The sequence below is a fragment of the Cryptomeria japonica genome, chromosome 7, assembly GCF_030272615.1.
Source record: "Cryptomeria japonica chromosome 7, Sugi_1.0, whole genome shotgun sequence".
NCBI lineage: Eukaryota > Viridiplantae > Streptophyta > Pinopsida > Cupressales > Cupressaceae > Cryptomeria > Cryptomeria japonica.
In genome coordinates, this window is record NC_081411.1 from 58,021,890 (window position 1) to 58,046,574 (window position 24,685).

Here is a 24,685-nt window from a genome sequence, read left to right on the forward strand (position 1 = left end):
GTATTCAACAATTGGTATCAGGGCCAACCTTTCTATAAGTCTAACCAATTGGAAGGAGATATGGGGGAATACAATGTAAGGGAACTTACTCATCATCTCACTCAGACTGAGAGAGCCTATGAGGAACTCAAAGTCAAGTATAAAGCCTCTTTGGCCAAGAGAAGAGAGCATGCTGAGAAACTGATGGAACTTACTGAAAATAGCTCTTCTAATGAAGTAGACATGGATGCCCTAGTTGAAGAGGTTAAAAAATTGAATGAATCTAAAGCCAACTTGAGAAGGGAGTTGGAAGGACTGACTATTAGAATGAGTCAGGAGCTTGAGAATAGAAGGAAAGGTGAAGATCTGGTAAAAGATAAAGACCATGAGATCTCCAAGCTGAAGCAAGAAATCAGTACCCTTACCACTCATCTCCAGGAGAGTAAAGTGGAAAAAGAAGAAATGCAAGGTGAAATAAACATGGCTATTTCTGAGAATGCAACCTTGATGGAATCCAATGCTACTATTTTCGAGGAACTTACTGAGTCAAAGGAGATAATTGCCAAATTCAATCAAAGTACTGCTAAGCTAGAACAAAAGCTAGAAATGGCAAAGCCAGCAAAGGATACCACTGGACTTGGTTTCTCTAGGTATGAGGAAGGTGAGACCTCAGGAACAAAAGCTGAAGCATCAAAGAAGAAACCGACATCCAAGGGTAAAGGTAAGAAAAAATTTAAACCTGTTTGCTTTAATTGTCTCAAAGAGGGACATACTGCCAATGTTTGTAGAAGCAAGGCCTAAACAATTTTCCTTATTTTCAAAACAATGTGCCTAGATCCAATAGATTCAATGGAAATTGTTATGCATGCAACAAATTTGGGCATAGAGCATTTGAATGCAGGTTAGTTTTGCACAACACTGGGAGATATCCTCCAAGGACTCAAGGAGTTATCCCAGAACTTTTGGTGAACTGGAATCCCAACTGGTACAATACCTATGACCATCGGTCAATCGGTTATCAAGCGGCTACTAGTTGGAGAGCAACTTGTTTGATCTATCATGGTAGCAGTCACACTACTGCAACATGCAGAAGGAAGAATGGAAGTATGAATGATGGATCATGGAGAACATCTGGAATAGTATGCTATCATTGCAACAAATCGGGACACACTGCCAGAACTTGCAGACTGAAAAAGAACCTATCAGGTGATATACTGATCACTCTAGAAGGGAAGATTGATGTTGAAACTATTCAAGTGAAAATGAATAAAACTTGGAAAAAGAAATCAGAAAAAGAGTCACAGGATGAACATGTTTCTGCACCTAGTGTGGAAGTCTCTAAACTGGCAAACTAAGCTTCAGAAAAGCTTAGGGGGAACATATCGGTGAAATATTTTGAACCCCTGGTTTATATTGATATATGTTACCTATCAATCGATAGAAGATCTAAAGTGGTAAAAGGCAAAATTAGGGTTTGTACCCTAGCGGTGATGCATTTATTATGGTAGGTGAGAGTTTGTTTAAAAGGGATTTTCGCCGTCATTTTTACTTATCTATTTTCAAAAGAAGAATTTTCAAGAGCAAAGAAACCAAATCGATTTGTTTAGAATTTGAAGAAATCTTGTGCAAAATCTTGCAATCATTTTCAAGCAATTAGTGAAGAACACTAAGTGGCAGACTAGCGACTGAAGTGGTGTATTGTGCGTGATATTGGCAAAACCTAAATTTCAGATTGTGAAGGTATTTTTTGAAATTCATACTTATCATTTGGTTATGGCTTCTGCATCACATTCTATTTCTAGTGCACCCATAGATACACTTGAGTTTCTTCAGAAGAAAATGTGATATAATGCCCTATCTCAAATTCCCACCAGAGTTATTGTCAAGGGAGATATTTCAGGGTATATAGACTATAAGTTGGAAGACCTAGGATCCCTAGTAATTCACTCCTAGCTAAGTTTGTTCTGTGGAGATGACAAGAAGATTAAACCAGAGTATAACATCCTTGAGAAGATGAAACTGCACAATGCGGTATACTTTCTAGAAGAATTCTTAGAAGAACATATTCACATTATCCTCAGTAGAGTGCATGGTGACAAGATGTACCTCGAGTGGACCCATGACATCACACTGGAAGCGATTCATGCCATCACCAGATTCTGCAATGTTGGAGAAGTACCAGTTCTACAGAAGGTCACCAAAACTAAAATGACAGAGCTCACCAGTTCTATGAGTGACCAACGGGCAATGATCGTCAACACCATTAATGATCATCTGGTGAAATATGCTTGCATGGTGATTGGTTACAGGATATTTTATGCCAATAGAATGAATTCTGTCCCTACTGCTGCACTAAATGTTGCTTACAAGATGATTAAGGAATATACTGAATATGACCTATGTACCTATTTACAAAAGCAATTGTTGGAGAATCTGAAGTCCATCAAACTGGACAAATCACTGAGGTTCAAGTTTGGCCAACTTCTGGTCGGTCTATTCTTCTATTTTCAAGGTTATTTCCCTGGAATTGGTGATGTTCAATGGTCTACAGACCTAGTGGTTTTCAGACAGATTAAGGAGAGTCTACAAGCAGTGGGAACTGCATATCCTTAGGTTCTAAATAAGTATTTTGATGAATTCAAACTAAAGATGAACCAAAGAATGAGGATATCTGGTGATTTAATGAAGAAGTATGAAGATAACATCTACTTCACAATAAGAATAGATCACTGCATAATGGAAGCAGTGGAACCTAGAAAGGAAGTAGTTGACCCTATAGGGTATGAAGTGGTGTATGACATATTGATTGGGTATGCCTCTACCCTACTTGCCTCACCATTGGATGCAAAGAAGAAAAGAACTAGTACCTACTTGGAGAGGGTCGCACCGATTGAGGAACCAAAGTAGAAAAAGAGCAAAGTGGTGCCGTCAGTATCAGCACTGGTTACATCTGCCAGTCCAAAAGTGACCAAGCAGTCACCAGCCAAAAAGAAACCTAAGATTATTTTGGCAAAAGTATTCGAGAGGAAGCGGAAATCCAGGACTCACTCACCGGAGTCAGATAACACTGAACCGAAAATTGAAATAAAGAAGTCAAGGCAATCAAGCAAAAAGCCGAAGTCTACCAGTAATGTACCAGCAACTTCTACACCGGTACATATAGATATTACTTCTTATAAACCAATGACACATTGTCAAAGGACAATAAAGAATATTAGGAGGAAAGTGATTGATGACTTAAAGGAATATTTTGATGACTTTAATGATAGTGAGAAAGAGGATGTAGAATAGGAGGTCATTAAATATTTATGTATTAATGATCGGTCACCTTCTAAGATTAAATCTGTTACTCCAAATTATTTGTATGATTCTTTGGATAATAAATGGTGCATTGCCATTGATAGAGAACAAGAGATCAGGGAGAAAAATTTTGCACAGTACTTTCCTGATGCTTCAAATTCTTAGTTATTTAAAATTGTTGACAAGTACAAAGGCATTTTGTTTATTAGAAGGAGGCGACTCAGGTTACTAGAAGGTAAAACCTCTGAAGTAGAAAAAGATACACATATACAGGTTAAAGATGCTGTCAAAAATGCACCAAGTATCTAAAGCCACTAGGCAGGCTGATCAAGAACCTGACCTATCCTCAATCAAATCGAATGAGGTATTTGATAGTCAAGGTGAAAGAGTGACAAAACAAAATGACCCTATTGATGTTGATGCATTCAATAATGAGGATGTCACTCCAGACAAAGAAAAAGCTGAGAAAGAGAAATAGGATAAAGAGAGAGCGAAGAAAGGACAAGAAGAAAAAGAAAGGCAAGAAGAAGCAAAGAGGAAACAAGAAGAGAAGAGGAAAGAAGAAGACAAGAGAAAAGAAGAAGACAAGAGGAAAGAAGAAGACAAGAGGAAAGAAGAAGACAAGAGACAAGAAGAAGAAAACAGGAAGGAAGAAGAAAGGAAGAAGGAGGAAGAGAAGAAAAAGTGGGAAGAGGATAAGAAGAAGAAAGAAGTGGAGAAGAAACAAGAAGAGGAGAAAAAGAAAGAGTCAGAGAAGAAGAAAGAAGAAGAAAAGAAAAGAGTGGAAGAGGAGAAAGAAGCACAGAAGAGAAAACAAGCGGAGATCAAGGCCAAAGAAGGAGGGCAAACTCCTAAGCCAACCGGTGATCAAACCAAGTAGGTTGATTCCACCAATCCTATTGATCTAACTCTTGCATGTTTGACTCAATTAGCAGACGAGTCTGAGCTGCTATGAAGCATTAAACTTGCATAGGAGAGACTGGAAGAATTGTGGAAGAAGAAAGAACAAGATGTCATACAATTTGTTGTTGACACCCTTACCAGTCTAATTCCTGGTACTAACCTCCCCAGTATTGACTCCTCTCTATCCAAGCTCAAAATTCTTTGTACCATAATGGAGGACTAGGTACAATGCTTGGAGGATGTTGCTCAAGCAACTACAAGAAAGAACCATGAAAAGGCACTCAATATTGCCTTAGTCAAGAAAATTAATGAACTTAGGACACAACTACTGAAGCAAAAGGATGATATCAGTGTTGCTATGGGCAAGGGTAAATTACTTTTGATTAAAATGTGTCAAACCCATCTATTTTGTGAAGATGTGCTCAAACAGAAAGCTCAACTCCTATCAGAGTTACAGGAATACATCTGCAACTTCAAGATGCCCTACGATTTATTCACTGTCTATGGACAAACTGTTCATCATTTTCAACATCAGACTGCCAAGATGGACTTAGAAATCAACAACCAGACTCAAGATCTGTAGGAGCTTCAACTGCTCCTATTGCCAAAACTGCAGGTTCTTCAGAGATGTTTTATCAACTTGGAAGCTATCACGGTATCTCAAGAGATGGGTACCATTGATGCAATGGAAGAACTGGCATTCCATATGAAGATTGAAAGTGAGATTTCTACCTCTCTCCTTGAGTCATGGACATCGGACATGAAGACTTTTGTGCAGAACTTTAAATCTGTTTTTGAGAAATTTCATTCCTTATTGTCATGAACATCTACTCTGTTTTATTTTACGAAAAAAGGGATACTTTGCATTACTTTGTCATTGTTGGCAAAGGGGGAGTAGTGTACATTAAATTTTTGGTGAATGTTACCATTTTATGCACTTACTTGTAATTTTTGCAAAGGGAGGAGTATATATGCTTAGGGGGAGTAATTTTGATTATGGCATCATTTTGTTTTGTAAAGCACTTAGATGTCAAAATTTTCCCAAGTGTTGCCATCAATGCCAAAGGGGGAGATTGCTGGTATTTTGATGATATTTTGATTATCATTGATGGACACACATGCTTACTTAACGTATGAGTTATGCTCAAACGGTAGTTGTTCCAATTGGTATTGTATGTCATTGAATGTGTAGTCCTTAGACTATCGATATTTTGTAGAAGATGATTTACCAGTCACAAATTGACTGAAGCCCCCAAATGGTATGAAGACCCCAAGTGGCATGAAGATCTCAAGCAGAACGAAGGACCCGAGGGGTAGTTAATTTTTTATCAGAACGCTATGATGTTCCAGTCTTCATTTTTGACAACCGGTAATCGATATATTGTATTAACCGATATATATCTGTGATGAGTTACCAATCGGTATTATTGTAATGTGTGATGAATTATCATCCACCGACACTTTGGTGGTGTTTTTGTGTCGTGTTACCAAATGTGTCTAGATGCACTGTACCTAGGAACTTGTAGTCTAATCTTATTGGACTGACATGAAATCATATTCCTTTATAGGGACATCATGTCTAGGTTTTGTATGTGACACAAAAAAGAGAAGGTTAGGTCTGTGTGAAGAGATAGAGTGTGTAGATATAGAAGACTGAAGTAATGCTGAAATGCATTAACAAGGAGTTGTCAAGGATCTAATTAAGCATACTGTTCTATTATCTATATCATTCACTTGTTGATTATTCACATCTTCAACAAGTCTAAGGCCCTTAACTGGCTAGGCTCAGCAAAGCCTTTGTAAATCCTCTAACAAGGTGGTTCACAACTGTGGATCTTAAATCCTCTAACGAGTAGTCTTTAACAGGAATTATCTCCTAACAAAGATCTAGATTCCTAACAGGATCTGTTATGGTGAAGAACATTGTATGACCTTAACCAGTCTAACCTTAATTGGTCTGGTTACTATTTGGTAGATAGTTACTTGTGAGTTTCTGCTCACCGTGGTTTTTCCCATTTGGGTTTCCACGTCAAATATCTTGTGTTATGGTGATTGTGCTCTTCTGGGTGAATTCTTTGTTTTCTATTTGGTTTGCATTTATCTTAACTAGTTTATTAGTGAATCTGCTGCATCGGTTATCTGCTAAATTGTTTAAGAGTTTGCTTACAGTATTTTTTGGCATACTAATTCACCCCCCCCTCCCTCTTAGTATTCATCATTTTCATGATTGCATTTTTAATAGATATGATTGTAAAATTCAAATTTGAAATGACTTGAACTAAATGCACATATATAAGTAGGGTTTAATTTCTATATAATTTATAAGGTCAAAATTTTAGTTCAAAAATACTAGATGGATTTGTTTCAATAATTTTATTTTCCTATATATTTTTCAGTTTTAAAAATATCATTTATCTTCATATAATTGTAAGGGTAAAAAATGTGTAATGATGATTTTCTTTTCTTTTAATTTTGTGTTTATTTTTGCACAATGTTTTGATATGATAAAAAATGTCATAGATTTTTTTTAATGGAAAAATATATGTAGGATTTATGAAGATTTGAAAATTTATCTTTATTTATTATTGTTTCAACAATTTTTTTTTTTTTATAATTTTAAAGATAACAAGTAGCTTTTAAATGTTAGGATAGAACTTGTAGCATAACCAAAGACTCCTAAAATTTATTTACACCATATAAAAATATATATTTTATATTAATGTTCTTTACGAACATATTGCATTTGAAATTAGTTACTACAATTGTGAATTCCATGAACTATTACGTACAAATGCAAAATGGTGATAGTTTCTTTAATAATTATAATTCTGATCACGAAATATATGGTGTTCTTCAAACTCTCAAACTAGTCATGTCATATGTTATGATAAAAGTGACAATGGAATAAGTTGCTAATCTTATTTACATAAGAATTTTTTTAATTAGATATTGTTTTTCCCATATATAAAAGTATTTCATCTCTCTTGTTCTCATTTTTATTTCTCTCTTCCTTTTCTCTTTTCACTTTAATTTTTTTGAGTTTTCTTTGTAAATTGGATAGTATAGGATTATACTTGTTTCTATATAAAAAAGAGCTTCATAAATATTTTAACTTGTAATATTTATAATATTGCCAATTCTCTTATTATAACAACATCTCTTAGTGCCAACTATGCCATTCTTGTAAAGCCAATAATTGACAATTATAAAACTATATCAAGATTTAAAAATAAAAATAAAGTATGCATTTTAATTTGTTCAATTACAAAGAATTCTATAGTTTTGACTTACAAAAGTTGTCAAATTTTTTAATTAAATACTTTAGTAATGTACATGATTCAATTTATTTTAATAATTTAACCATATATACATTGAAGAATAAGAATAATGAATTTGATGAAGAATGCTAATCAAGGAAGTTTACATTGACAAATTTAATTATATTAAAAATATAATAGAAAAATTAAGAGATCACCATTAAACTAGATTTATATAAAGAAGCCATGTAAGAAAAACACAAAGTGAACTCATGAAAGGAGGAGATAGAAATACATGTTCAATAAATATATAAAAACATGATGAAAGAACACAAACTTTAATCATATTATAAAATTCTTAAATTTCATTTGGATAAAAGAGAATAGAATTGTTAATAAAAATCATATAAATTGACATTTAAGAAAAGTTTTACAAATTTGTTTCCAAATTTCTCTTTCATATACATTTTTTATATTTTTGTACCTTGTCTTTTTAAGTAATTTATATTTTGAAAAAAAAATATTTAAATGGAAGTATCACTATTTTTTGCTATATCATGACAATTAAGGATGTTAATTTAATGACTCAATGAATAATTTTCCTAGAAGCTAGACTAGTTGCCCATTTTTAAGCACTAAATCCAAATGCATGACTATTCATTGACCTTCTAAATACTCCTAAAATGAGAGATAATTCAACATTTTTGTTGTCTAACATTAATATAAATAAATATTTTTATACCAATACATAACAAATTCCTTAAAAAACACACACAATAGGCTTTAGGTGAGAAAGACAAAGGGGTCAATATGTCAAATTGAACTTAGGTGACTTAGTTATGAAGATGACCCCATGATTGTGGACTTGACCTAGTATAAAACAAAAATTGAATATATCATGTTAAACATTCATCCAAGAATCAATGCATACATTATGGATAATCATATGAATAGATCAATTGTATGTGAAAATGTGTTCATATAATTGAGGTGTTAATAAGTATATAATCTTATGCAAATAAAGGTGATGTAAAATTTATGTTAATCTGTAAAGGATCCAATTCAAATAAAGGTGAGATAAAATCTATGTAAATATGTTTAGACTTTACACTAGAGTGTATGGTATTTTCTATTATCACATATATAGAACATTGTCCAAAAATAAATACAATTTTTTTTTAAATGTCATCATTATAACTTTTCACCCTTGTAAATATATAAAGATAAATGATATGTTTAATTCTTAAAATTATATAGGAAAATTAAATTATTGAAACAATTAAAAATAAAGACAATTTTTAAATAATCATAAATCCAACAAATATTTTTCAATTATAATCCAACCTATATGTATGAACTTACATAAAAGACAAGAGACATTAATTCAAATAAATTAAAGCTTGAATTTTACAATTATGTCTATTAAAAATGAAAAAATGAAAACATTAATTCAAAGATGTTATAAGTTGCTTGATTCATCTATGAAACAATATATCATAAAGTTATTAAATTTATGATATTAGTTGTTGTGCGATATCATGCTCAAGCTGCAAATTTTGAAGAGTAATTGACGAAGGGGTGATTGGTTCTTCTATAATTTCTTCCTCCTCATCATCGCTCTCATCATCATCTTTCTTCTCATTTGATTTATTTCAAGCTCGAGCCATAGTAAGGAAGCTGACGTCCCAATGCAACTATCTGATTGGCCTAAAAAGAATGTAACTTCACAGTCTATGGAATCCTCGAAAATGGAGGCCAGGATGTTTTCAACTATGTGTGGCTATTCAGAAATCTGAAATTGTTAATAGTGGAAATATTCTGTTTGATTTTATCTAGGAGTTACAAAAATATTTGATATAAAAAATTATCTCAAATGTGTTTCAAGTTATGATTTAAAAAGTAACATATAGAGCATTTAAAGATATAAGTGTTTTGAATAGAATTGGCATGAAATATTAATTTAATTATGAGAAATATACTAAATCTCTTTTTAATTATTTAAAAGTAATATTGACAAATCACTTAATCATGATTGAGATCTTGCATATGTTATCTTCCTAGACAAGGATTAAAGATATTGTACTAAAATTATATATTGAATAAATTCTCTTATGAAAAGTGATATATTTTTTATATAAGTATCTTCATATAGCACAGCGGTGGAAAGAGTACCCAGTTGTGCTTGGATTTCAAGTATTTTAGCTTCAACCATTCTAAAGATTTTCTCTTGTTGGTTGGGATTGGTAAGAAAATTTCACAATCAATTACGAAATTCTATAGTTCTTCCATATTTCTTTTTTCCCCTTTTAGAAGTAATTCGTTGAGATCATGCACTTTTTTATCTACAAAGTGCAGTTGGTTGGATTCAGCTAGATTATTCAAATATACAACTCGCACACACTCCCTTTCTGAAATAGATCATTACACCAAGAACCACACTAAGATTTATTATATTTGTTTCTAAAATATTGGTATTTAACCCAAAACCCTTAGTGGAGGATAGGGAAGTCAAAGAATCGGTTACATTTTTCATACGCTCTCCCCTCGTAGATTTGGATACTTTTACGGAAAAAATTCTTTGACTCAATTCTACTATTATTCCAATTTTAGATAAGAAAATTTTGCATACTTAGTAAGTCTCAGGTCCCGCATAACGATAAATAAGGATACAATTATGAAAACAAAAAAAATTTGTTCGATCTATCTACTTCTTCAAGTGTCACAAATCTTTCTAACCAAAACAAGTGAAGTATAAGTCCACTATTTTGGATTATTAATTAGGTAACATCTATGCAACACAAAGAGTGAATTTTTAACCATATTTATCAATTAATAAAAAATTTGAAGAAAATAGAAACCATTTATCTTGTAATTTTCAATCAATATGCAATCAATGGTACATTTTATGTGTTGCATACACAATGCGTATTAATTTACATGAATGTGATCTAGTTTTTTTTAATGTGAAAGTTTATTTTATTTATTGAATATGGTTACAAGAGGTTGGATTGGGCATATTATGTCTTCGCACTAATCATAATTGGTGTGTGTTTGAAACCTTTTAAATAGAATTTTTTAGTAATATTTAAATGGATTTGCATATTGTGACATCAATCCAAAAAATTCATTAAAAAACTTTTTACACAATCTAATCAAAAAATAGTTCACTGAACAATATTATTGATGGTAAAAATTTTGCATCTTTAATATCCAAAAGAAAAAAATTCTATATTAATTTAAAATATCTACATCATGTATAAGTGAACGCTTGACAATCGTGTACCAAAGCATCAAGATTATTTTTCATGTTAACACAATTATCATTTATAATATTTTTTTCAATTGCTTAACTTGCATTAACTATATCTTGTGTGGACATTGTGTACCTTTAAAATAAGAGTTAGAATGCCTTTATAAGTCCAATAGCTTTATATTCCAATGCTTAGGAATGAAAAATCCCATACAAAAAACTCATTACAAGGTTGTTTGATAGAGGATGAGGAAATTGAGGATTATGTTTCAAACCAAATTAAAGTCGTTACAAAACATTCTTTCAATGGGTTTAAACAAATATGTAATTAAAACATATTATAAATTCCACAGAGGATATTATATCTATTTCAAAGTTGCATTTCTATATTTAAATCAAATAGCACCTTCAAACACATATTTCTCAGCATTATTAGTGTTATCTATATAATAAAAGTAAGCCTACAAAATAAACATTCTATACACAAAACATAACAATCTAATTCATCATATTTTAAATATTAGATTATATACAAAAGAAAAAAAGAAAAAGAAAATAATGTATTTTCTACGCACAAATTGAACTGCACTCTCTAGCATATTAGATTATAAATATTTTATATCACAATGACCATTACACCTCCCTCTAACATTAGTTTATTATTTTTTATAAGTAGAAGGTATATTCAACTAATAGCTTATATGTTGTATAGCTTATATGTTGTAGAATTTTTTACATAAATAGTTTTCTCATTTTAGAAAAGATAAATTTTAAGTAGTTGGGACATTCCTTGCCTCATGCCTGGAAAAAGAAATTGAATTGCAAATAATATTTTCATTTAAAATCCTAAAAATATATTACCTCGAGGTCAAGAATCTAGCAGTTCTAAAACACCAATATTTTTAGATCCACCTTTCATTAAAAAACAAATTGAATTGCAAATAATATTTTCATTTAAAATCCTACAAAAATATTGCCTTGAGCTCAAGAATCTAATAGTTCTAAAACCCCAATATTTTTAGATCCACCTTTCATTATTGTGACTAAATTGAAACATCAGTTGAAGGAAAATTAGCTTTGATTTGCCTTAATTTTTAAAAACTATAATTTTGTAGTGTTTCTTGATATTTTTTTGGTGAAATCTACCCATTTTTCTCATTAGCATCTTTAGTAGCATGATAATTTGTGTAGAATTTTGAAGTAAGCCACTAGATATCATTCCAAGGATTTTTGGGGGAGAATTTGAATGTGTCATGATCATTTTTTTTGTGTTTTATTTCATTCAAAGGAAATTATATTATTATTTATAAATTAAGAAATTGCTTCTATGATTTAATCTATAGTTATTTTCATATATGGTGTTAAATTGTAATACCTAGTATTAGCCATATTTCTTTCTTCATATAGAGAGATTTTGAACTATCAAATAAATTTTACATGTATTTGGTGATTTTAAATTTTTAGTTATTTTGTTTTTCTTATTATTAAGTTATTTTAATGTCAAATTTTCATACAAAATTATTATGTTAGTACTAAATGGATACTAACTATAATTGACATTGTAAATGTTGGCATGAACAAGGATATTTCCTATATGGTTTCCCTTTTGTGATGTAGACAAGGCGCATTATCTAACTAGTGATAAGTTACAACCTATTGACAAATGTTCACATGATAAGTTCACAAGTAGAGAGTGAGGAATCATTCTAGAATTCTTTAGTACACATTTTATCTTATCTCCTATTCCATATTCGATCAATGGATCATATTCTATTTGTAACATGATCAAAAATTTATTTCTCTAGTGGAATGAAATGTTTGGGTTTACAATTAATCATAGAATCTTGAGTCTATTAGTAAATATAACAAGATGTGTGAGCTTTAGAAATGCAAGACCCTTCTTAAATTTGGGAGATAATTAGGTAGGATATTTTTTTGGGTATATTCTCAAGTAAAATAGACCTTGTCATTGAGTCTAAAAGGCCCCATCACCCTTATATTCATATATGGAACTCTATATTTTAGTTACCAAAAAATTAGGGATATTTGGCTAGTGATTGAATTTTAAAGAACAATATGTCCATATTGTCATATGAAATATGTATATAGTATCTATATGGATCCATACAATATATGGTAAATTTGTAGGCATATGTTACTTGTAGTTGATAAAATAATTATAGACATATTCCTCTATGCAATTTGCAATCCTCTTGCATCATTGGGCACAATCAAGTATGGTGGATTTTTTTGTAAAAACGTGTAGCATTGTAAATTGTAGCCCTCTATAATTTTACACTACTTTTTATGCCCTTGTCTCAGTTTGTTCCCTCCTATCTCTTAGCCAAGCCTATTTCGAACCTTTGGATTGCAAAACTCAAGTCATATGTTTATGTGGTGATCCGACGCTTTGTATTGGGACTAAGTGCACCTAATTCCAACTTGATTTAACTTGTTTTGGGTGGACAAGGGTTTCTAAGAACCATTGTACCCCCAATTTAGAAACAATTTTAAATATGATGGTGCCCAATTTTCGCTAGATGGATCTTGATCTTGATAATTTATTATGATTGTTGGAGGTTGATCTAATTTTTGAAATACCTTAAGAACCCTATTTAAGAGCATCCTTAAATTCATTTGTATATCTATAAGAACTCTATTATCAAGAATTTGTAATCATCCTACATCATTCAAGAGAAAATGTGTTAGATCTAAGCATTATGGAGCAACAAGTTACAATAGTCTTCATCCAAACATGTTTTCATGATTGATCTTCTTTTTATCTTGTCTTGTTATGTCATGTTATTGCATCAAAAATTGTGGGTCACATTCAAAGATAATTGCATCATCGATCTTCATTAATTACTTCAAGTTTAAGGTATGATATTCAATATTCTATTTTAGCCATTCCATTTGAATATATCAATTTCAATTCAAGGGTTAATGTTAAACCTAAGGTTTGACTTGGGCAAACCCCTATCAACAACACCAATTTCCTCCTTTGTATGTGTAGGTGGCAAGATCAAAAGGAAATTGACATACATTTGGAAAGAATGGACAAAGGAACAACAAACTAGATTTTGGAGAAGCAGAAGTTGGAGGACAACATCATCCAAACACCATTATATGACATATTTCTAATGAAAATTTAGGGAAAGAATCCAAGAAACATTCTAATCTTGAAAAGATATTTGCTCTCTGCATCTAAACTTTTGGAAAAGAGCTCCCAAGCTCCATTGTCTAGTAATTCTAATTCTAGATTCCAGATATAGATTCCTTTCTGCTTCCTATTTCTAAATATGCTTACTATGTTTGCACATCTAATCTAAAACTATTTGTTGGTGTTCATAACTATCAATTTCACATCTTAAGCCCTAGATCTTGCATTATTAATTGTCAACTAAAATAAATAAATATAGTAACTCAGTCAACATTCAACCCCTTTTCAAAATTTGGGATTGAATTTACTGAGTTCATCCCTCTTAAAATGCAAGTGGGTTTATTCCTTGTTTGCATAGCTAGACTAAGTAATTAACTATTTCCCACGATTACAAAAAGTATCAAATAGGTTAATTTATCATACAATAAGGTTCCTAATTGTTGGGATTTATGCCCCTAGACTTTGTAACCCTTTGGGATTGGATTTTAGTGGGGATTCTCACAACCCCAACCACACTACTCCTCTACACTGATCTACTAATGATGATCTCTCCAGCACCACTCAAGTTGCCTGAATATGTAAACTACCATGGCACCACCCTATGAGTGGCTCATCCAATATTTTAAACATATTTCATCCTCCAATATAGAAACACAACCAAACCACCTATCCAATAGTGTTGGTAACCCTTCTTTGGTTACATGAATAGCTAATTTTTTAGTGGTGTAACTTTTCACCCATGAGACAAATTTCAAAAATAAGATATTATAATTGAAAATTTAGTTTTGAGTACTCCATACTAGTATACATAATTATTCCAAACCTTGTTATAGGTTCCTATTATTACCTATTAATTTTATATCTTTAATTTAGGCCTCTAAGATCATAATTTTTTCTTAGATATTTGATTTTCATGATTCTTGCACGATATTTAAAAGGTATTGAGGATCTATATATATCTACATGTAATTTTTGGGGAAAAAATTCAAATACATAATAATTCAATTTGAAGTTAGATCTTATAAATTGGCTTATATTTTTTAAAAATTACAAGAAAGTATAATATTTTACTAAATAAAGGGGTCGAACATTTGTATTGTGAGGGAATATTTTTGTTCCTTTATTATATTCTAATTTTCAATATGGATATGCCTCAAATTTTCCTCATACTCCATATAGGTTCTATGAGTGGAAGTCACAAATGGAGTTGTTATTCTTCAAATTGAACTTAAAAAGGATAAAAGTGGACATAGATCAGGAACTCATAGGTGGGTATGTAATAAACAATCTCTTAGAACTACTCTTAGAGAAATTTGCATTTTGCTTTCACAAATCTGCTTGTTTCTTTCGACATTCATTTACAAAGTGACCATTATTCTTGCAATAATAACATTCAACAATTTATTCGTCATATCTTAAATGTGGTTCCCAATTTTTATTGTGTCCCCTTGAGTTGAAACTTTGATTTCTCCTTCCTTCTGGATCTGGACTCCTTTCTTCTCTTTGGTAATTATATCTTCCTCTTCCTCTTACCTTGAATCCTAGAGTTTTTCTTCATCTACCTCTATCAAATATCATTTGTGTTTTGAATGCATACTCCAATGAGATATTAATGCAAGAGAAGATAGGTTGTAATCTAGCAATCTTGCATCACCCAAAAATATTGTTTATTTGTTAATAAGGGATATCTTTGGCAAGGCTACTAATTTTTTGGGAAAATTCTCCATCAAAACTTCAAATGCATTTTTAGGTAAGATTAGGTCAAAAGTTGCTTATTTTGACTCCAAACTTCATCTAATTTAATATTTTTGTTTTCAACCATCCTCTTCAATCTCTTTTTGTAGCATCTCTAGGCCTTGCTTCTCATTATGTAACCAAGGAAGATTCCTTCATCACATCTTAATTCAAACTTTACCTAGTCTCTTCATCTTTTTTGATATACAATTTTCTTCCAAAGACTCTGAGATATTTTATAGTAGCGGGTATTCCATACCATATCTTATAAGGGGTCTTAGAGTTGTGGACCCTCAATTGCATCCTGTCAAGAATATAGATTGAACTATGAACTGCATTTTTTCATTATACATCTAGCATATCTGCATTGTTCAACATTGTCCTTTCCATCTCCTGAAATGTTCTATCTTTCTTTTTACTGCTCCATTATTCAATCTTCACATAAATTTTTCTCAAATTTCGTCAAAGCCATCAAGATACCTAGGAACTTCATCTCCTTCCTTTTTATTGACTTCAATTGTAGCTTCTTTTTAGGAGCATCTTTACCAAACTATCCCATCTTAAATAAATCAAAGCTCCATATAGTTGATCCATTGAATATTTATCCAATTCCTTACTTTCCTCAATAGTAGATACCTTAGGACTACAAGTTTTACGTAAAGATCTAAGTGCATTTTTCACAACTTCATCTTCTTTCAATTAAATGCCAATAACTTTGATGCAAATTACTGCTTCATAAACTCAAAGCATATAGCTAGCAATGTCCTCATCCTTAGACATCTTCAAATTCTCAACCTTGAAATAAAAATTCTAGAACTATATTTTCATTATCTTTTCATGTGCTTCATAAATTATATTAAGTTTTTTCACATTTATTTAGCAATGCCATAGTGCATCACCTTCACTAGTTTTGAATCTACCAATCCATTGATGATTGAATTTATTGTTTTTCCATTGTTTTCATACAACCTAATCTTAGATTCATCTATTGGAGGAGTGGGAGGAGCTATATAACCATCTCTAACTAATTTGCAAAATCCAAACCCTAAAGAGGACTTGAACATCCTTCCATTCTAACATTCCAAAAGGTTTAATTAGTTCCATCAATCTTTGGTACCTTGTAAGATCCGTCTTGAACCTTTTCTCAAGTGGTTGAGCTTCCTTAGAGGAACTTGGCTCTAATACCAATTCTTGAGCACACCCTAAGACTGAAAGTAGGGGTAAATCAATGTTGAATGAAACTTAAACTCTATAGTAGAACTAAAATTCCATAATCCTTAATTTGACAAAAATTAATGAAAGATAAAGCAATAAACATACATGCACAATAGAACAATAGATTTATGTGGAAAACCCAAGAAGGGAAAAACCACAGTAAGATCTATCTCACAATATATGAACAAGAATTTCTTTTATTTCTTGTTTTGCCATTGTTTCCATACAACCTAATCTATGATGCATCTATTGGAGGAGTGGGAGGAGTTGTATAAACCTCTCTAACTCAGTGCCAAACCTAAAGATGACTTGAACATCCTTTCATTCTAAGTTTCCAAAAGATGTAATTTATTCCATCAAACTTTGGAACCTTGTAAGATCCATCTTGTAACATATCAAACCTTTCCTCAAGTAGTTAAGCTTCCTGAGAGGAACTTGGCTCTAATGCCAATTGTTAAACATGTTGGCAATTGACACTCATCTAATAGTCATCTTCTAAGGTAAATTGCATTTTGGGTTGTCGTTGATGGCAACTCATCTTCAAGTGTTGGTATTTCTCATCCGGAAGCATTTATTTATCATTTTGTATTGATTGTGTCACCCAGTATACACACTTTGCTTTACACTTATTAACCGATTAGTCTTGGTACGGGTCAGTGCAAGAAGATGAGTCCACTTTTTGGCCAAAAAGTGGAAGTGTTTTCCCTGTTTTTCAGATTTTGTCTCACTTGAGCTTAAATTTTGAAACACTTAGAAATTGAATCTTGAAAAAAGTTAGTAATATAAAAGATAGCTCTCTGAGTGTACTTTTCAAATATGTAATTTATTTTAATACCCACATAATAAAAAATAACTTTTTGAATGAAGTTCTAAAAACTATGTTTTAAAAATGCCTGTTTCAGGACCATACCATGCATGTGTACGACCCACACTTTTTGACACAATTAAAATTATTTTCTCAAACCATTTTGGGAAATGGTTTGTAACACACTGAAGATTGATGAGCATATTTTTCTGTATTTTTTTGTCAAATATTTTTTTTTAATTAATTTTTTAATGGCCGTAATTATCTTTTTAAAAATTTGACGTGTACGACCCACATAATTTGACGTAAACTTAGTATTTTTTGAATTTTTTTTTTTTAAATTGAAAAGAATTTTGTGTAGATTGATGACATATAATTTTTTTTTCAAAATTCATTAAAATAAATAAGTTATTAAATTAAGAAAATTAGTTAATATTTCAAATTTATGACCCTGATTTAGTATAAATTAAATGAAAAATAGTTAAAATAATCAATTTTTAAATTAATTAACATATTTAGAATCTAGACAGTATAATCTGAAATGGGTTTCAATTCCGTATAAAAATTCTTTGATTAGAGGCACGTAAACTATTTCATTTCATCATATTTGTGCTTTCATTCATGGAGCTTTGAATTTGCAGGTTCATGTCTCAGGTGTGGCCATCCCAAGCCTATCCTGGGCCTAATCCCGAGGCAAGTGGTAGGTTGTGAATTCAAATTTTGCATAACGGGCCCCCGTTATTAAAACGGGGGCCCGTTGTTAAAATAACAGGGGCCCGTTATTAAAATAACCGTTGCTGTAAAAAAAAATAGATTGCATCAATTTACCACACTATCATTGAAATCCGTACTGACAAAGATTTTTTACATCATTTGGCAGTACTTTTTAATATTTTTTACGCGATTTTTTGAAGACGAGTTTGTAAAAATGGGTTCTAAGCAACGTCAAAAGAAAAAAAAGAGGACAATGACAGGGGATGAAATTCAAGCACAAAGAGAGGAGGAGGCAAAACGCCAAAGAGATCGAAGATCACAACAACGGCAATTGAATAACACTTCTGAAGAATCTAGTTCAGTGCCCGTTATAGATGAGACCATTGAAGACATCATGATGGATGCAAGAAATGTAGAACCACACACGGGTATGACTGTTGATGCAAATGTTGATGTGGATGCGAATCCTGGTATGTTTTTAAATCCTGATGACTATGATGCCAATCAAATTGCTGATTTAAATGAAGCTGGATATAAATTTCATATACCAATACGAAAAGAAATAAAAATTGAAAATATTACACCACCATCTCTAAAAGAAAATGAATGTAATTTGTTTACTATTGATAGCAATGTGCTAGATAATCTTAATGGGTTAGTTTCTTGGAGACAAATCAGAACACATGCAAACAGATTATATAAACAATTTTTCTATAATAAAAAGTTAGGATTCCAATGTCAATTAATGCTACAATTAATAAAAATGTTAAAAATGCGTAAAGTCATGAAAAAATAAGGTATTTATGCAAAACCAAAAAGAAAAGATGAATCATATAAGCAAGTTGTATCTACTGTTGCCAGTGCCATCGATTCTATAGGAAAAATAAGTCGATCTAAAGATAAGAATGCAGCACGTAGAGTTATAACGACTGCTATAGTTGACAAAATGATTGTTAATAAAAGAATGTTAAGTGATATAAGTGGCTATTTGAACTTACATCGTAGAACCTTGTCAAGAGCGGCCAAAAGAAGAGACACAATTGAAATTGATCCACTAAACCATTGTTGGAGTTTTAGTGGTAGACTTCAAAGGTCGGACATGAAATTAAATGATGAAACTAAACAATTAATTACAAAATTTTGGCATGATAACACTAGAGTTTCATCAAATGTTAGAGATGTTTTAAAGTTAAGGGTGGGATCAAAAATTTGTGATCCTCATCCAAAATATCTTCTTGACATGACTCAAACTGAATTCTTTAAAAAATTTAGTGATGAATCTGTGTTAATGAATTTACGAATTAGTCAAAGATCATTTGAAAAATGCAAACCCTGGTATGTTAAAATCAATAAACAAAGAATATCTTGTTGTTGTAAAACTCATGTCCAGTTTCGTTACTATTATGATGTTTTTCGATATATTCGTTGTATGTTGCATGGTAATGATCTTGTGCAGGATTGTGGTGTTTATGTTCCACCTGAAACTATAAAAGATTTTATTGGAATTTTATTTTGTAAACCACCTAATGAACAATTATTTCTTTCCAGTTCATGCATTTATGGTGTTTGCAATTTATGTGGGAACTATTCTTCGATAGGTGAATGTTTGCATGAACATGTTTCATCTGAGTTTGGACAAAAAATGGTTGATGTTAGGAGATTTAAAAATATAGAATACCCTCTAAAGGATGGAAAGATGGGGAAATGTTTAGAACTGATTACAGAACAGAATAGTGTGAATGCATTTATTAATGAGTTTAAAACTCATATTGTTCCAAAATATGTGAAACATTCCCAACATGCCCGATGGCTTGATGGACAGTTTCGCATATGCAAGAACACATTTTCAATTGGAACAATAGTATCAGTTGTGGATTTTGCAGAAAATTATACTCTAAAACCACAAGAGGAAACTCAATCACAATACTACAACTCAGTGCAAGTGGCCATATTTGTGCACATTATATATAGACATGACCATGACAGTACAGAAGATAACAGAAAAATTTTGAGGGAGTATCATTTCTATGTTAGTGATAATCGATTACACTCTTCAGAGTTTGTCCAACATTGCTTCGAGGTATTTTATGATAATCTTAAGGAAAGAGAAATTGACATGAAACAACATATGATATGGTCAGATAACTACACTGGACAATACAAAAATGCAAGAATGTTTTATTGGCTATGCAAAGTTCACAAGATAACCAATGTCCAACATTTATGGAGTTTTTTTGAAGCGGGACATGGTAAGGGGGAACACGATGGAGCCGGTGCCTGTATAAAAAGAGCTCTTGCTAGAGAACAATTGAAATTCGAGGATGCAGTGAAATTCAAAGATGCTAGTGCAGTTGTAGATTGGTGCAATTCAAAGTTGTCAAAAGGATCAACTGAAAACTCTGCAATTCGACGTTTCTTATGGTTGATAGAGGAAGATAGTATTCCTATTCAGCATGATTGTAATACCATCATTGGATCAGCTAAATGGCATTCGTTTAAGAGTTCTAATTCAAACACATAGACTATATTCACAAGGCAACTTGCTTGCTTTTGTCAGTTTTGTGTTTCCGGAGATTGGGAATTTTGTGAGAATAAAGAATGGGTTGAAGAATGGCAACAAAGATCATTGACACCCATAGATGCAAATGATTCGCATGAAAGAACTGATGAAGATATGGATCAAATGTTTGCATCAAATGACTATGATCGCATTTCAGATCTTATACAACAAGGTAAAATTATTTTTGAAATTTGTTTTGATTTATTAAATAGTACATAAATTTATGAAATCTTACAGTGTATATTTTTGTTTTTATTTCTCATTAAATATTAAAATAAAATTGTTTTGTGCACAGGACATGTCTATGCTGTTGTTGCACCAGAGGACAATGAAGAGGGGATAGAGTATTGGTTGGCTCGATGTGTAGAGCCAAAACATAAGCTAACTACTCCTCGAGTAGATGATGATGGTTATGACTATCCAACAGGATCTGTGGTTGTTGTTGGCACTTGGCTACGCAAATATCTAACAAGAAAGAATGGATTGCCCGCATTTGAAGATTATGAATTAGAGAAAAAGATTATACATTACTCGCATTTGGTAGTGGCAACTAATATAAAATTGGATACATATCGTGGCAAGCCTGCTAATAAACAATTATGGACTCTCTCTATGGAAGAGCACGAGACAATTATAGATGCTTTGCAAAAGAGAGAGGATGCAGATGGTATAACGGAATAAATCTAGTAAAATTTTGTTTCAGGTCTACCACAAGTAGAAGGCATCAATGAAAGCAAAGTTATTTAAATAGACTGTTTATTTTATTTTAGATATGTCTTCTTGATTACATTTTGTGTACAATATACATAAATGAGAGACTACTGGTCAAATTTATGAATGAGATAATTATGTTTTAATCAAGTTCTATTCATTATATTTGTTAAATGATACTTTTTAATTTAGAATATGTTATAATTATAAGATATGTTTCGATACTTAGTTCATGATGTATGCACATGTAGTTTATCTAATCACAAGAACTATTTAAATGAAATTCCAAAAATAAAATTACAAGTCCACATAATGCCTATAAAGTTGTTTAAGCACAACTTCCATAAATAAAATTTCAAGTCCACATAATATATAAAGTATGCGCAAAATTTCAAGTCCACATAATTTCAAGTCAATATATATGATCTAATGTGCACATAATTTCAAGTCCACATAATATCTAATGCGCACAATACACATAAAGTATGCACATAATATATATGATCTAATCCTATTATGAAACTATCCATATATATAAAGTATGTGTGTGCACGTGTAAACAAATATGTAAAGCCCGTAAAATAGTACATATCAGAGCCAAATAAACAGTAAAATTTCAAGTCCACATAATCCATATAATATCTAATCCATATATATGTCTAGATGGTAACATGATGTTCACTCCACATAATATCTAATGTGCACAAAATATATAAAGTATGCACAAAATATATATGATCTAATCCTATTATGCAACTATCCATATATATAAAGTATGTGCACGTGTAAACAAATGTGTAAAGTCCATAAAAAAGTACATATCAAAGCCAAATAAATAGTAAAATCTAAGTGCTATCATCAATAACATCTCGTGGTCTCTTGTCCCCGGGACGTGGTCCAGATCCACCTGTCTCATGCTGTACAATAAAAAAATAATATTAAAATATTACTTGAAATTAACTATTAAAAGAATCATTTATCAAATATAGTAGAATTCATAAATTAAGTTACAAACTTACCATATGCTCATCAGATCCTATAGCAGTATCTCTCTTGTCCCCAGGACGTGGTCCAGATCCACCTGTCTCATGCTGTACAATAAAAAAATAATATTAAAATATTACTTGAAATTAACTATTAAAAGAATCATTTATCAAATATAGTAGAATTTGTAAATTAAGTTACAAACTTACCATATGCTCATCAGATCCTGTAGCAGTATCTCTCTTGTCCCTGGGACGTGGTCCAGATCCACCTGTCTCATGTTGTACAATAAAAAAATAATATTAAAATATTACTTGAAATTAACTAGTAAAAGAATCATTTATCAAATATAGTAGAATTCATAAATTAAGTTACAAACTTACCATATGCTCATCAAACCCTCTAGCAGTATCTCCTCTAGCAGTATCTTGTGTAATATCAACACCAAATGCAGTGCTAGCTAACTCCTGTACAAGGTCAAATTCAAAGTGTCCAATTAAATATTAAATTAAGAGTCAAAATAAGATCAAATTAAGTATTACATATTAATACCTCAAAGGATGTCGATGTGCGTTCAAATTGGCTCTGATCAAAATTATGAGGATAACCTATCCTAATGGTAGTGTCCACCTGCATACATGCATTTAATGAAATCATATTTAGTGAACATATATATGTGTACTAAATAATTTCAAGTTAAGTTACAATATTGTAAGAGTTCATATTTAAGTTAAGAATTATAAGATACATACCATAGATGGTGTCACAATAGTCAGACCCTCTTCTTGATGTGATGTAGAGGGTCCCTCATGACCTGAATCCTGGAGAAAGAAGCATTCAATGTATCAACATGAAAATTTATATAATATACGATGATAACATATTAACTTAAAAAGATCTAGTACAATGTCTAGATAGAAATTTATACTATACCCCATAAGGTGTGCCGAGTTGTCTTCTAGTAGATGCAATATTGACTCTAATATTAGGCGTAGTCCTTATCTACATAAACAAAATTTATTTAATGAAGTATTAGATTGTATAAAAAAAGAGATGCACTTAGTTTATACCTATATTTAATGAAGTACATAAAAAGATTGACATGTACATGTATATATATCTATACCTGGCCAAGATGAACATCCGAGCAAAGAAAATCCATATAAGATGTCATCATACTATCATCTACTGCATCATGCTCATCTGGAACTGAAGTAGATCCTGCAGCAGTAGTAGGACCTACACATGTCTCATGACAACTCAAACACATAGGTGGCATCCATCGAGGATCAGATGCCATGTGAGCAGCTTGCTCACTCAGGTTACCTGTGAGGGAAGTCAAAGCATTTAATGTCGAAATGAATGATGTATTTTGGACATCTGCAGGAATTGATGGAGCAACAAGTGGAACTATGGGTGGATTCGGTAGGGGATTATTACTCCGTGCCCCTAATCTATGCTGTGGCATTCCACGACCAACACCCTGGAATGACTTAATATCAAAATAATTTGGTTTTTGGTTCATTACAGACTCACAGTATAATTTCTTCAAAAAAAAAAAAGGGACCTCATAATTACGATGTGGTGGATAATCAAAAACCATCCACCATCTATCCCAAAAGTATCTAGCCATTTCTGGATGCACACACCACCTAATTGAAATTCTTTTCTAGTTAGGTTGCATTGGTTCTCTTGTTTTTGGGTTGGTAAAATATGGACATAAATGAGCTTTGGTTATTTTCAAATCTGTGATTTGTCTATAAGTTAAACCATCGGCATAAAAATCATGCAACTCTTGTCGTCATCTATGAAATTGATCTAATTGAGAATCAACAGATCTAACTGACTCGACAACAGTTTGCATTGATTTTGCAAACTCTACAAGATGGGGTGGCGTGACTTGCTCATTTTGGATAGCAGCAATGTTTTGTTCAATCACTTGTAGGTTTTCATTAATTCGTTCTCTTAAACGAATTTCATCCAATCTAGGGGGTTGTGGTGGTGGTGGTGGTGGTGGTGGTGGTGGTGGTGGTGGTGGAGGAGGAGGAGGGGGTTGTGGTGGGGGATTTTCACCTAATAGTTCATCTATGTCAAAGACATCCATGATAGCAAA